The sequence below is a fragment of the Erinaceus europaeus genome, chromosome 2 (genome assembly GCF_950295315.1).
Source record: "Erinaceus europaeus chromosome 2, mEriEur2.1, whole genome shotgun sequence".
NCBI classification, from domain to species: domain Eukaryota; kingdom Metazoa; phylum Chordata; class Mammalia; order Eulipotyphla; family Erinaceidae; genus Erinaceus; species Erinaceus europaeus.
In genome coordinates this window covers 153,275,337-153,289,264 of record NC_080163.1, presented here as the reverse complement: position 1 = coordinate 153,289,264, position 13,928 = coordinate 153,275,337, and positions in this window count along the sequence as shown.

The following is a 13,928-nucleotide window of genomic DNA, read 5'->3' as shown; positions in this document are numbered from 1 at the left end:
TAAGGATCCCAGTTCAAGTCCCCAGCTCCCCACCTGCAGGAGGGTCTCTTCACAAGCAGTGAAGCAGGTCTGCAGGTGTCTATCTTTTTCTCCCCCTCTCTGTCTTCCCCTCCTCTCTCCATTTCTCTCTGTCCTATCCAACAACGACATCAATAACAACAATAATAACTACAACAATAAAACAAGGCCAACAAAAGGGAATAAAATCCTCCTCTCTGTCTTCCCCTCCTGTCTCCATTTCTCTCTGTCCTATCCAACAACGACAACAACAATAATAACTACAACAATAAAACAACAAGGGCAACAAAAGAGAATAAATAAATCAAATAAATTTTTAAAAAAATTTAAAAAAAAGACTAATGAACTTCCTTGACCTTTTAGGACAACTATACATTCACATAAAGTGGCAAAACAACACCTCACATTAAAGGATTTACATCCAATTAAGCGATATATTCCCTAAAGTGCATGAGTATCAGTAGGCAGAGGAAGTATGATTTTTAAAATTAATATTTCAGGTTACACCTTAAGTTTAACTGATTAAGAAATTCTAGAGAAGGAAATTTCTTCTTAAAATGCCTGCTTTACTTGACATTGTAGTTTGGTTTCATTTAATCCATGAATTACATACCTTAGTATGTTATCTTCAGGTGGCAGTCATGATTGTAGTGAATAGTAATGTTCACGATTTTTTCTTAACTGAAATACAAAAAAAAAAAGCTACTTAACATAAAAAAATTTTTTAGTTCATAAACATGTACTAATAATGGATTTAAGTAAACTATGGAACATCAAGATAGATTATTTGGATAGGGAGTTGGGCAGTAGTGCAGCGGGTTAAGCGCATGTGGCACAAAGCTCAAGGACTGGCTTAAGGATCCCATTTCGAGCCCCAGGCTCTCCACCTGCAGGGGAGTCACTTCACAGGCGGTGAGGCAGGTCTGCAGGTGTCTTTCTCTCCCCCTCTCTGTCTTCCCCTCCTCTCTCCATTTCTCTCTGTCCTATCCAACAAAGACGACATCTACAACAATAAAACAACAAGGGCAACAAAAGGGAATAAATAAATAAATAAATAAATATCTAAAAAAAAGGATTTGGATAGTGCACTTGTTTTGCCAGGTGCAAGACCCAGGTTTGAGCCAACCACCACTACAATGAAGGAAGCTCTGGAACCACAGTCTCTTTCCCTCTGTCTTGCCAGCTGAAAAAGCTGTCCTTTGGGGTGGAGGCACACAGCCTCAGTGATGACAAAAAGGAAAAGAAGAAAGAGAAGGAGGAAGAGGGAGAAGGGGAGGGGGAAAAAAAGTAAGCTCTTTGTAGAGTTCATTGGTAGGTGCAGAGTTTGTAAAAGATCTAGCACTTTGTATGGAGAAAAAAGAATCACCTTGGGAGTGGTTATTGATACCGATTTGTTGTTAAAATTTCGGAGGCTCTTGCCGGGCGGGTAACAGAGACACGGAGACAACGGCTGGGCAGGGAAGCTGTGTTTCTTTATTCAGGAACAACGATTCATAAACTAAGACAAACTAATCACCAAACAACTCTGCTGTCTCTTTGCGGCGGCACAAGCACTCTTTCTCTTACTCTCAAACTCAGGAACTCAGGAACCCTCCAACTCTGGCACTCAGGAACCCTCTCCCGCGGTTCCTTAGGGCGGGGCCAAGCGGGCCCACGAAATTAACTGGACTGATCCAATTCTCTTGGCAGGGGAGGGCTAGAACAAACCAATGTAAAGCATACGACAATTCCCCCTTTTCTTTTTAACTAAATGACTATAGTATCAAGGGTGTGGGGTGAACAGAAACATATATCATACAGGCATTTTTATAAAAAGAAACTGGCACAAACATGGAGACATGCAAGCAACAAGAACCAGTGTGCTGCTAAGGGAAGGCCTGAGGGGGCCATATCTACCTCTGTGGGCTAAACTTTATCAGCTTAATAAAAAAAACATTTCTTGCCTCTGGGGGGTTACTTGCCTCGACGGGCATTTGCATGGGGGCGAGGAACGGCCTAGAGTCCCAAAGGCAGCTGGCTGCAATTTACTTACTATGAAACAAAACTTGTTATTAGCATATCTACTGCACGACCCAACGTTTCTAATAGAGAAGGAATTTGAGACTTTTACATATCAACGACGTCTTTTAACCTTTTGTTACACCCATTCAAGATGAAGACACACCCTAGGTGTGGGCTGGAGAGGAAACCTCAGGCATGAGAATAATTAGCATAGCCATTGTGCGATCTACCATTTCTAATAGAGAAGGTAATGGAGAGTTTTACATATCAACAAGTCTATTTAACCTTTTGTTTAGACCAACTTAGTTAAAATATATTGCTTGTTAACTAATTTTTACCTTAGACTTTAAATGTAAGTTAATTTTATCTTTATGAGAATTACGTTGAAAACCTTTTTCATTTAACTTTGACTAGTAAGAATTTAGCCTTAAAGTTACTGTTTACCAAACTTTAAACATATATATAAACATGGTCATTAATACACAAGGAGAGAAACCTTTGTTATGACGACATGTCATTTTAAACACGAATTTAAATCTGCACTGTCGTAGTTGTTGGGGGGGGTTTCACCATCCGGAGGTGGCTTCCCCCGCAGCTTTACTTCTAGGAATTGCAGGTTTCGATCTCTGCACAAATCTCTGCGTACTCCAGCTTGTCTGTCTTCAGACCGGACCGGCGGCTGGAGATCTCGTGTGCCCAGTTTCGGCAGGGAGCCCGGGGGTCCGGGAGGCCCGGGATGGTTCCAGAATTCATAGAAAGAGGGCAGGCAGGCCAGTTTTGTAGAAGGCGTAGGCCTAGGTGCCCAGGGGTGGCGGCCAAGATAGGCCGCCGCAGCCCTGCCCCGTGGCTCTGACATGTCTGCTGGCCTGTTCGCAGTGGCCGAGCAGCGTGGAGGGATCATGCATCCAGTGCCCTGCGCCACACGGTGGAGAGACGGCTCCTGTGGGCTGGCCTCGGGCTCTTGCGTGTTGGACTCTGGCTCTTGCGTGTTGGCCTCGGGCTCTTGTGTGTTGGCCTCGGGCTCTTGCGTGTTGGCCTCGGGCTCCAGGGGCTCTTGTGTGCTGGCGTCGGCCTCCTGCGGGCTGCGGGGCTGCGGGCGCGGTGCGCGGGGTTGTCTGGGCGCAGCTGGCTGGCTGGCTGTTTAACCAGGTGGAAACAGCAGCTCCACACCTCGCCTCCAGCCCGCTGGCTCTTCCCGCTGGCTGTTCTGAGTTCGCCTGAGCGAGTGGAAACCACAGAGTGGTCCAGAGATGAATGTTCCAGAAACAGCAAAACAGTCTCGTGAAGAAAGAGCAGAGGCCTTTGGAGATCTCTTCACAAGCAGAAGAGAAGGCCATAGTGCATAGGTAGCCAAATTGTCTTTATTTATCTGAGAGATGCGCAGGTCAGGTCCACGTGGGCGCCATTTGTTGTTAAAATTTTCTGAGGCTCTTGCCGGGCGGGTAACAGAGACACGGAGACAATGGCTGGGCAGGGAAGCTGTATTTCTTTATTCAGGACCAACGATTCATAAACTAAGACAAACTAATCACCAAACAGAACTCTGCTGTCTCTTTGCGGTGGCACAAGCACTCTTTCTCTTACTCTTGAACTCAGGAACTCAGGAACCCTCCAACTCTGGCACTCTGGAACTCAGGAACCCTCTCCCACGGTTCCTTGGGGCGGGGCCAAGCGGGCCCACAAAATTAACTGGACTGATCCAATTCTTTTGGCGGGGGAGGGCTAGAACAAACCAATGTAAAGCATACGACACCGATTGCAGAAGGGTCTGACTTGGCAGAAGTAGATGGGTAATGGAATTTTTAACAAGCAATCCAGCTAGTTCTAATGTGAATGATTCTGAAAAAATATTCCATAGATTTCAAAATTCCAACAATCCAAGCCATATCTAAAACTCCCTTTGAGTCTAAACCTATATATTAAATATAGTAGAGTGTCAATATATGCATATTTAATTAAAATAATCACAAAAGGAAACAAGTAGGGAATGCAGAATCCATAGATTCAAAGCCCACATTCTATAAATCAGACCCCAAGGTATCTTAGTTATGTCTTAAATTACTATCCATTGGGATTAAAAGCCACATTAAGGGGTCAGATGGTGGTACACCTGGTTAAACGCACATATTACAGTGCACAAGGACCTAGGCTCAAGTCCCTAGTACCCATCTACAGGGGGAAAGCTTCACGAGTGGTGAAGCAGGGCTACAGGTGTCTGTCTCTCTCCCCTTCCCTTCTTAATTTCTCTCTGTCTCTATCCAATAATAAATATTTTTTAAAAAGTCACATTAAATTAAACAAACAAAACCTAATGTAAGTTTTGCAGTTAGTCCTTTTAGAGAGTATATAAAATATCTTAATATTGAAAGTAAACTTCCTAGTATCAGTAAGATAGCTCACATGGGAAGGTATCTGCTCAACCATGTGTGCAACCAAGGTTCAAGCCAGGCCCCCACCAGTCTTAGGAAAGCTGAGAAACGTTGCTGCTTTCGTGGCTTTCCCTTTCTCTGCATCTGACTTTCTTTCTGTCTGAAAATCTCATCCAAAAGAAGATCACCCAGGACCCCAACAAGACAGGACTAGAACAACTTCAGGAATCCACCAAATCACCAATAAGTGCAAACATGTGTGGCTCGTGGACAGAGAGGCGCCTAAGGAGAGATTGAGCAGCTGGTAACAGTCCAACAGTTTACCAGTTGGGGCACCACCTCCGTCTATTTTACCAACAAAAAGACTGCTGAAGGGAGGAGAGGACTCCTCTAAGACTCACCAAATCAGTCTCCACTGCTACTGCCCTCAGAGGCTGGAGCAGCAGGGGGGAGGCTTAGTGCTGACATCTGGGCACAGAGAACTGACCAGGAAACTCAGGAGAAGAGCTATACCCTGGTGTCCTAGCAGTGGGGCTGTGTGGTGGGAGCCTTTCCACATTGTTCTCATGATAAGAACATGGTGAATAATTGCCTCAGAACCTACATACTATAAACGGGACTTGTTTAAAAACTCAAAGGGCCCAGCAGTGCTGCCCAGCTTGGCAGAGAAGCTGAATTGACCCAGAGCTTTGGATCCTTGGGGTGTGAGAGTCTCTTTGCATAACCACTGGATTATTTCGGCCCCAACCTGCTTTATCTCTTGGTCAGGAGTCAGTGATTAAGCTAAGAAGCCTACTTATAGTTTAAAAGCAATCAGGCTCCTATACCCTACAGGGAAGAAAAAGAACAAAAGAGGCTTTTAATACACTGTGCTCCAACTCAGATTAAAATATTATTGAAACAACTGTTAATTTCCACAACAGTGAACTCTTTAAGTACCTTACTTAGAAACAAGTCAATCTAGGCAAGAGTGATGAGTAATTGAAAAGTACTGTGAGAGTGACCTCATAACATACTAGAAAGGTTAAACCAACAATAAGAAATATTGGAGGAATGAACCAGGACAGGAGTCCAGCTAAAAGTCTCCCAAAGGTTAAAGTACAGAATAATGAGGTCAACATCCAATGCTAATAAGGAAATAGACACAGGACTGAGTAAAGAGTTTGAAAGAATTGTCATAAGAAATGCAGAAACAATGAATGACACACTAGAATAAAACACTAATTATCTCAAAGTCATTAGAGAGCTGAAAGCTGAAATAGCTGAGCTAAGAACACAACTAACTAACAAGCTAAAACAGTATAAGAACACAGTAACAAAATAGATGAACTCCAGAAAACAGTAGAGGGGAGAGAAAATAGAACCAATGAGGCTGAAAACAGAATTAGCAAGATCAAGGACGAATTAGAGACAACTAAAAAAGAAGGAAAAGATCTCAAAAAGGGATTAATAGATACTGAACACAATAACAGAGACATATGGGATGATTTGAAAAAAGAAATAATATATGCATTATTGGCATACCAGAGGAAGAAAGAGGGAGGGGAAGAAAGCATTCTACAGGACATAATAACTGAGAACTTCTCTAGTCTAAACAACATAAAAAACATAAGATTCAGGAAGCCGAGAAGGTCCCAGAAAGAATTAACCCAGACTTAACCAAGACACATCATATTCAGAATGGAAAGTAATAAGGAAAAGGAAAGGTTCCTGAAGGCTGCAAGAGAAAAACAAAGAGTCACCTACAGAGGAAAACCCATAAGATTAGCAGCAGACTTCTCCACACAAACAGTACATGCCAGAAGAGAATGGCAAGATATCTATTGAGTGTTTGATTAGCAAGGCATTCAACCAAGACTACTGTATCCTGCTAGACTGTCATTCAGACTAGATGGAGGCAGAAAAACCTTCTGGGACAGGCAACGGTTGAAAGACTCAACTATCACCAAGCCTGGCCTAAAAGAAGTTCTGAAAGGTCTCCTATAAACAGTCAGACCACTATAAATATGCCATAGATCAGAACACTCTAAAAATCTACAAGAATGGCATTAAAATATCTTCAATCTATGATATCAATAAGTGTCAATGGCCTGAATTCACCTATTTAAAGGCACAGAGTAGGAAGATGGGTCAGAAAATACAATCCAACAATATGCTATCTACAGGAAACCTACCTAACTCAACAAGACAAACACAGACTCAAAGTAAAAGGATTGAAAACTATCATACAAGCCAATGGCCCACAAAAAGGGGCAGGAACAGCTATTCTCATATCTGACACAACAGACTTTAAAATAAATAAAATTTAACAAGATAGGGAGGGATGGACACCTAATGCTCAGAGGATCAGTCAATCAAGAGGACTTAACAATTATTAACATCTATGCACCCAATGAGAAGCCATCTAAATACATCAAACATCTACTGAAAGAGCTACAGCAATATATTAACAGCAACACAGTCATAGTAGGGGACTTCAAGACCCCACTCTCTCAGCTTGACAGATCATCCAGGCAGAAAATCAATAAAGACATGAGGGAGCTAAATGAGGAGATAGATAAACTAGAACTATTAGACATTTTCAGAGTCATTCATCCCAAGAAACTGGAATACACATTTTATTCAAGTCCATATGGGTCATTTTCAAGGACAGGCCATATGTTAGTCCACAAAGACAGCATCAGCCAATTCAAGAGCATTGAAATCATCCCAAGCATCTTCTCAGACCACAGTGGAATTAAACTAACACTTCACAATCAAAAAAAGATTAGTAATAGTCCCAAAAGCGGAGGCTGAATAGTACACTCCTTAACAACAACTGGGTCAAAGAGGAAATAAAGGAAGAAATCAAAATGTTTTGAGAGTTCAATGAAAATGAAGACACAAGCTATCAAAATATTTGGGACACAGCTAAGGCAGTACTGAGAGGGAAGTTCATAGCCATACAAGCACACATCAGGAAACAAGAAAAAGCACAAATAAACAGCTTGATTGCACATCTTAAAGACCTAGAAGAAGAACAACAAAGGAACCCTAAAGCAACCAGAAGGACAGAAATCACTAAAGTTAGGGCAGAAATAAATAACACTGAAAATAAAACCATACAAAAGATCAATGAAAAGTAAATGTTGATTCTTCGAAAGAGTGAATAAAATCAACAAAAACCTTTAGCCATACTCACAAAACAAAAAAGGGAGAAGACCCAAATAAAGTAGATTGTAAATGAAAGAGGAGATATCACAACAGACACTGCAGAAATTCAACGTATCATATGAGGCTTCTATGAACAACTATATACCACCAAGCTAGAGAACCTGGAAGAAATGGGTGATTTCGTAGATACCTATGAACTTCCAAAATTAAATAAATAGGAACTAAATAATATGAACAGGCCCATCACAGCCAACCAAATTGAAATAGTTATCAAAACCTTCCCAAAAATAAAAGTCCTAGACCAAATGGTTTTACAAATGAATTTTACAAAACCATCAAAGAAGGGATAATAACCCTACTTTTAACAGTCTTCCAGAAGACTGAAGACACAGAAATACTCCCTTCCAGCTTTTTGAAGCCAAAATCACTCTGATACCAAAAGCAGACAGGGACACAACCAAAAAAGAAAACTGCAGACCAATATCTCTAATGAACATAGATGCAAAAATATTGAACAAAATTCTAGCCAACCAGATACAGCAATGTATTAAAAAGATTGTTCATCATGAGCAAGTGAGGATTATACCTGGGATGCAAGGTTGGTTTAATATATGTAAATCAATCAAAGTGATCCACCACATCAGCAAAAGCCTGACCAAAAACCACATGGTCATATCAATAGATGCAGAGAAAGCCTTTGACAAAATACAGTATCCCTTTATGATCAAAACACTATAAAAAATGGGGATAGATGGGAAATTCCTCAAAATAGTGGAGTCTACATAGAACAAACACACAGCCAACACCATACTCAATGGTGAAAAACTGGAAGCATTTCCCCTCAGATCAGGTACTAGATAGAGATGCCCACTATCACCATTACTATTTAACATAGTGTTGGAAGTTCTTGCCATAGCAATCAGGCAGGAGCAAGGAATTAAAGGGATACAGATTGGAAGAGAAGAAGTCAAACTATCCCTATTTGCAGATGACATGATAGTATACACAGAAAAACCTAAGGAATCCAGCAAGAAGCTTTTGGAAATCATCAGGCAATACAGTAAGGTGTCAGGCTACAAAATTAACATTCAAAAGTCAGTGGCATTTTTCTATGCAAACACTAACTTAGAGGAAGATGAAGTCCAGAAATCAATTCATTTTACTACAGCAACAAAAACAATAAAATATCTAGGAATAAACCTAACCAAAGAAGTGAAAGACTTCTATATTGAAAATTATGAGTTACTACTCAAGAAAATTGAAAAAGACACCAAGAAATGGAAAGATATCCCATGTTAATGGGTTGGAAGAATTAACATGATCAAACTATACTACCCAGAGCCATATACAAATTTAATGCTATCCCCTTCAAAATCCCAACCACATATTTTAGGAGAATAGAACAAATGCTACAGATGTTTGTCTGGAACCAGAAAAGACCTTGAATTGCCAAAAAGATCTTGAGAATAAAGAACAGAAATGGAGGCATCACACTCCCAGATCTCAAATTGTATTACAGGGCCATTGTCATCAAAACTGCTTTGTACTGGAACATGAATAAACACACTGACCAGTGGAATAGAACTGAGAGCCCAGAAGTGAACCCCCACACCTATGGATATCTAATCTTTGACAAAGATGCTCAGACTATTAAGTAGGGAAAGGAGAGTCTCTTCAACAGTGGTGTTGGAAAAATTGGGTTGAAACATGCAGAAGAATGAAATTGAAACACTATATTTCACCAAACACAAAGTAAATTCTACGTGGATCAAGGACTTGGATGTTAGACCAGAAATTATCAGATACTTAAGAGGAAAATATTGGCAGAACCCTTTTCTGAACAACTCTTTTTTTTTTTTTTTTTTTTTTTTTTAAACCAGAGCACTGCTCAGCTCTGGTTTATGGTGGAACCTGGGACTTTGGAGCCTCAGGCATGGGAGTCTGTTTGCATAACCACTATGCTATCTACTCCTGCCCTCTGCATAAATTTTAAAGACATCTTCAATGAAATTAATGCAATTACAAAGAAGACAAAGGCAACTATAAACCTATGGGGCTACATCAAATTTACAAGCTTCTGCACAGCAAAAGAAACCACTACCCAAACCAAGGGAACCCTCACAGAATGGGAGAAGATCTTTACATGCATACATACACCAGACAAGAGTTTAATAACCAAATATATAAAGAGCTTGCCAAACTTAACCACAAGAAAACAAATGACCCCATCCAAAAATGGGGAGAGGTCATGGACAGAATATTCACCACAGAAGAGATCCAAAAGTCTGAGTAATATATGGAAAAATATTCCAAGTCTTTGATTGTCAGAGAAATGCAAATAGAGACAACAATCAGATACCACTTCACTCCTGTAAGAATGTCATACATCAGAAAAGGTAGCAGCAACAAATTCTGGAGAGGTTGTGGGGTCAAAGGAACCCTCCTGCACTGCTGGTGGGAATGTCAGTTGGTCCAACCTCTGTGGAGAGCAGTCTGGAGAACTCTCAGAAGGCTAGAAATGGACCTACCCTGCAATTCCTCTCCTGGGGATATATGCTAAGGAACCCAACACACCCATCCAAAAAGATTTGTGTATACCTATGTTCACAGAAGCACAATTTGTAATAGCCAAAATCTGGAAGCAACCCAGATGTCCAACAACAGATGAGTGGCTGAGCAAGTTGTGGTCCATATATACAATGGAATACTACTCAGTTATTAAAAATGGTGATTTCATCGTTTTCAGCCCATCTTGGATGGAGCTTAAAGAAATCATGTTAAGTGAAAAAAGTCAGAAACAGAAGAATGAATATGGGATGATCTCACTCACAGGCAGAAGTTGAAAAACGAGATCAGAAGAGAAAACACAGGTAGAACCTAGACTGGAGTTGTTGTATTGCACCATAGTAAAAGACTCTGGGGTGGGTGGTGGGGGGAGAGTACAGGTCCTGGGAAAGGATGACAGAAGACCTAGTGGGGTTGTATTGTTATGTGGAAAACTGAGAAATGTTATGCATGTACAAACTATTGTATTTATTGTCAACTGTAAAACATTAATCCTCTAATAAAGAAATTGAAAAAAAAAGAAAAGAAAAGCTCATCCAAGAGGAGTGAGACCCCAGAGAGAGAGAGAGAGAGAGAGAGAGGAATGAAAGAAGTAAGGGAGTAAAGAAGGAGGAGAAAAGAGAAAGAAGGAAAGAATGAAAGAGAGAGAGACAACAATAGTGGGAACAGGATGGGAAAAATAAAGAAAAGAGAAAGGGGGAAAGAGAGAGAAAGGGAGGGAGGAAAAGAATTAAGAGTTGGAGAAAGAGGAAGAAACTTTTTAATTTTAAATTCATTAAAATAGATTTTGAAAGAAGTATTATAATTTAAAATTAAAAATAAATTATGGCATATTTTTGTGCCAAGGCAGAATGAGAGTTAAGTATATGAACATTATTCCTTGGCTAATAACAATAATTAGAAATATAGCTGAGGATTGTTTAAAGTAAAACAAAATGGAACCTGTCTTTTATCATTCCTGTTGTTAGTACTATAATGTTCCCATTCCAACAGAAAATAATTATGGACAAAATAAACTCTTGTGGTAATATCTAAAAACTAACAGTAAATTAAGATGTGTTTTATCTCTCTCTCTCTCTCTAATGGGAACCAGAATATGATAGTTTCTAAGGTTGGAAGTTTTCTATGCCATCTAGGAAGGCATGCTTTCTATACTTATACAATATATTATTTTTCAGATAGTCCACAAACTTATAAAAGGGGAATTCATTGGTTTAGTACTTAATGATTGTATGAACTTAAAAAGATGTGTTCAGTCCCTCAGATGTTCAGTCCCTCTCCCCCTCCCCCCCCACCAGGGTTATTCCTGGGGTCCTGTGACTGCACAAGGAATCCACTGCTCTCTCTCTCTCTTTTTTTTTTCTTTCTATTTTTTTGACAGGGCAGAGAGAAATTGCGAGAGGTGGGGGGACTGAGAGGGAGAGAGAAAGACACCTGTAGACCTGCTTCACAACTAGTGAAGCATCCCCCCTGCAGGTGGGGAGTCGGGACTCTAACCAGGTTCTTTTGCATGGTGATCTGTGCACTTAACCAGGTGTGTTACCACCTGTCCCACAGGAATTCAGTTTTCTTAACCATAAAATGGGTATCCAAGTTGACCTGGTTTGCAATCCAGTCTCTTTCCCCTCAAACATGATTCTCCCCACATTGCAGTGCCTGAGGTTTTTGCAAGTGACAAACATGAGTTAACTTTTGTAAAATCACTCTGTAAAATGTAAAGTATTATACAGGTGAAGTAGAATGTTATTAGGCTTTTAGGAAGTCCAGCAATAAATATGCAAAATGACCCTCCCTAAAATAAAAGGGGGGAAGAAAACAGGGTAGAAATATCCTGAAACACAACATTAACAGTGCATAAAAGTGTATTCTGTACATGAAAGATAAGTGCTTAGTAAGTACTAAGTAAAGAAAGGTTAGCAAACACAGGTTTATGCATCCACCATACTAGGTATGATACCAAAGAGGGATAAAGACAGCTAAAATCTAGGATAGCTTTATTTAACCATACAGTCCACAATATCCAAAGAATCTTAACACCATAAATTAAAATCACTTTATATAAATGAGCATTAAAATATAAAATATGATCCACAACCTAAATCTTACCTCTTCAGTCTTTCAGATGGTGGTAGGGTTAGCAGAAGTTTTGTGAGGTTGCTTGAGTTTCCCCCCTTTCTACCCTTTCTGGTAGATCTGCATAATTATCCTAGCAACCTTTAGAGGAAATAATACATTCTGTATATTGAGTACCTAAGCTCTATTTTGGATCTGGCAAGTCAATTTTTAGGGAAACCCTGATTTTAAGCAAACTAGATTTATTCCCTAAGCTCCCTTCCTCAACATGTAGGCTAATGGAGTGGGGGGGGAGAAATTATTTATTTTAAAAAGTAGTTCTTTGTAAGAGTATTTTTTTTTGCTAGTTTCCTAGAATTCTGAGATGTGATTCAAATTTAAACATTAAAATTATATTCAACTTTGACATTGACAACTACTGGTAGAATGAGGCAAACTCATTCAACATTATCCAAATAACCAGTTAAAAAATTCTGGGGAGTGGGGAGAACTCATTTAAAAATTTGTGAGGGGAACAGTTACTTCTGGGTGGGGTTTTTCTCCCAACTTGCAAATGTCTTTTTATGTTGGGTAACATTTCCTAGTTGTTTTTCTTTTTTTTCTTTCTTTCTTTTTTTTTTTGCTGAAATGAAACAAGTGCATTTGCTTTCAGAGCCACAGATATGTCCAACTGTTAGAAACAAACGTTTCCAGCGACCACTTGCTTTTGTTATCCCCAGGAGACTTTCCTGCTGGCCCCTTACTCTTAGTCTTTAGGGCCTGTCTGGTAGAACTGACTGTGCAAGTATTTTGTGCAGTGAGAACTATTTTCTTCAAGACTCAGCGACCACCCAGAACCCGCTGATCCTAGATATATATATATTATAAAGTATATATATATATATATATATATATATATATATATATATGTTTCCCTAGTATCTGACTAGTAGATACTAGCAACTAAACCGGATTTCTGGGGCTCGCTTGTTTTCTTAAAGATGAAAGAAGTGGGTTTAATGATGAAGAAGAAAATCTTTCGAACCAAATCTTTTCAAAATTTATTTTTACGTATTTGTGTTTTGGGGAAGAGGGAAGATCAACAGAATTCAGTGAAAAGACCTCTGGCAAGCCAACCTGTCCAAAAATGAGAGCAAAACCCATTAAGTTATGCTGAGGGAGCATTTGTCAGGAGGGCAAGATCAACTGTCCCTCTCCCAAAACTTCCCTGGGTGGGGACAGCCTCCCGAGCTGACGGCAAAGGGAGAAGGCTCCTTGAGAACAGGCCCTGGCTTTGTTCCTCTCCTCTCATTCTCGTCTTCTCTCACATACTAGATGCTCAATAAATGTTGGCCGGACAACGCGGGCAGAGGAAAACATCCGAATGAGTCCTCGGGCCCCAGAGTTGAATTGTCGCGAACGCAGGTTAACTCCGACCCACAAGCTCCTCACGTTTGCTGAGGTCACTGGGCTGATCTGGCCCCCAGCTGCAGGAGAGCAACCATGAAGGGGTGGCTACTGGAGCCATGATGGAGAGGAAGCCGAACAGGGAGGGAGGTGGCACGGAGGGCGAGCCGCGGCGGGAGGGAGCACCTGACCGCGGCGCGCGGGCGCCTGGGCCCAGAGCTCTCATTGACAAGGTGGCTGGCGAAGCTGGTGAAGCTGGTGCGCGAGGCGGAGACGGGGGTGGAGCCGGACGCCTCGGCGCGCGCCCGAGCCTAGGCCCCGCCCCCACCAGCCTCACACGCGCCCACCTCCAAAGACCCTCGA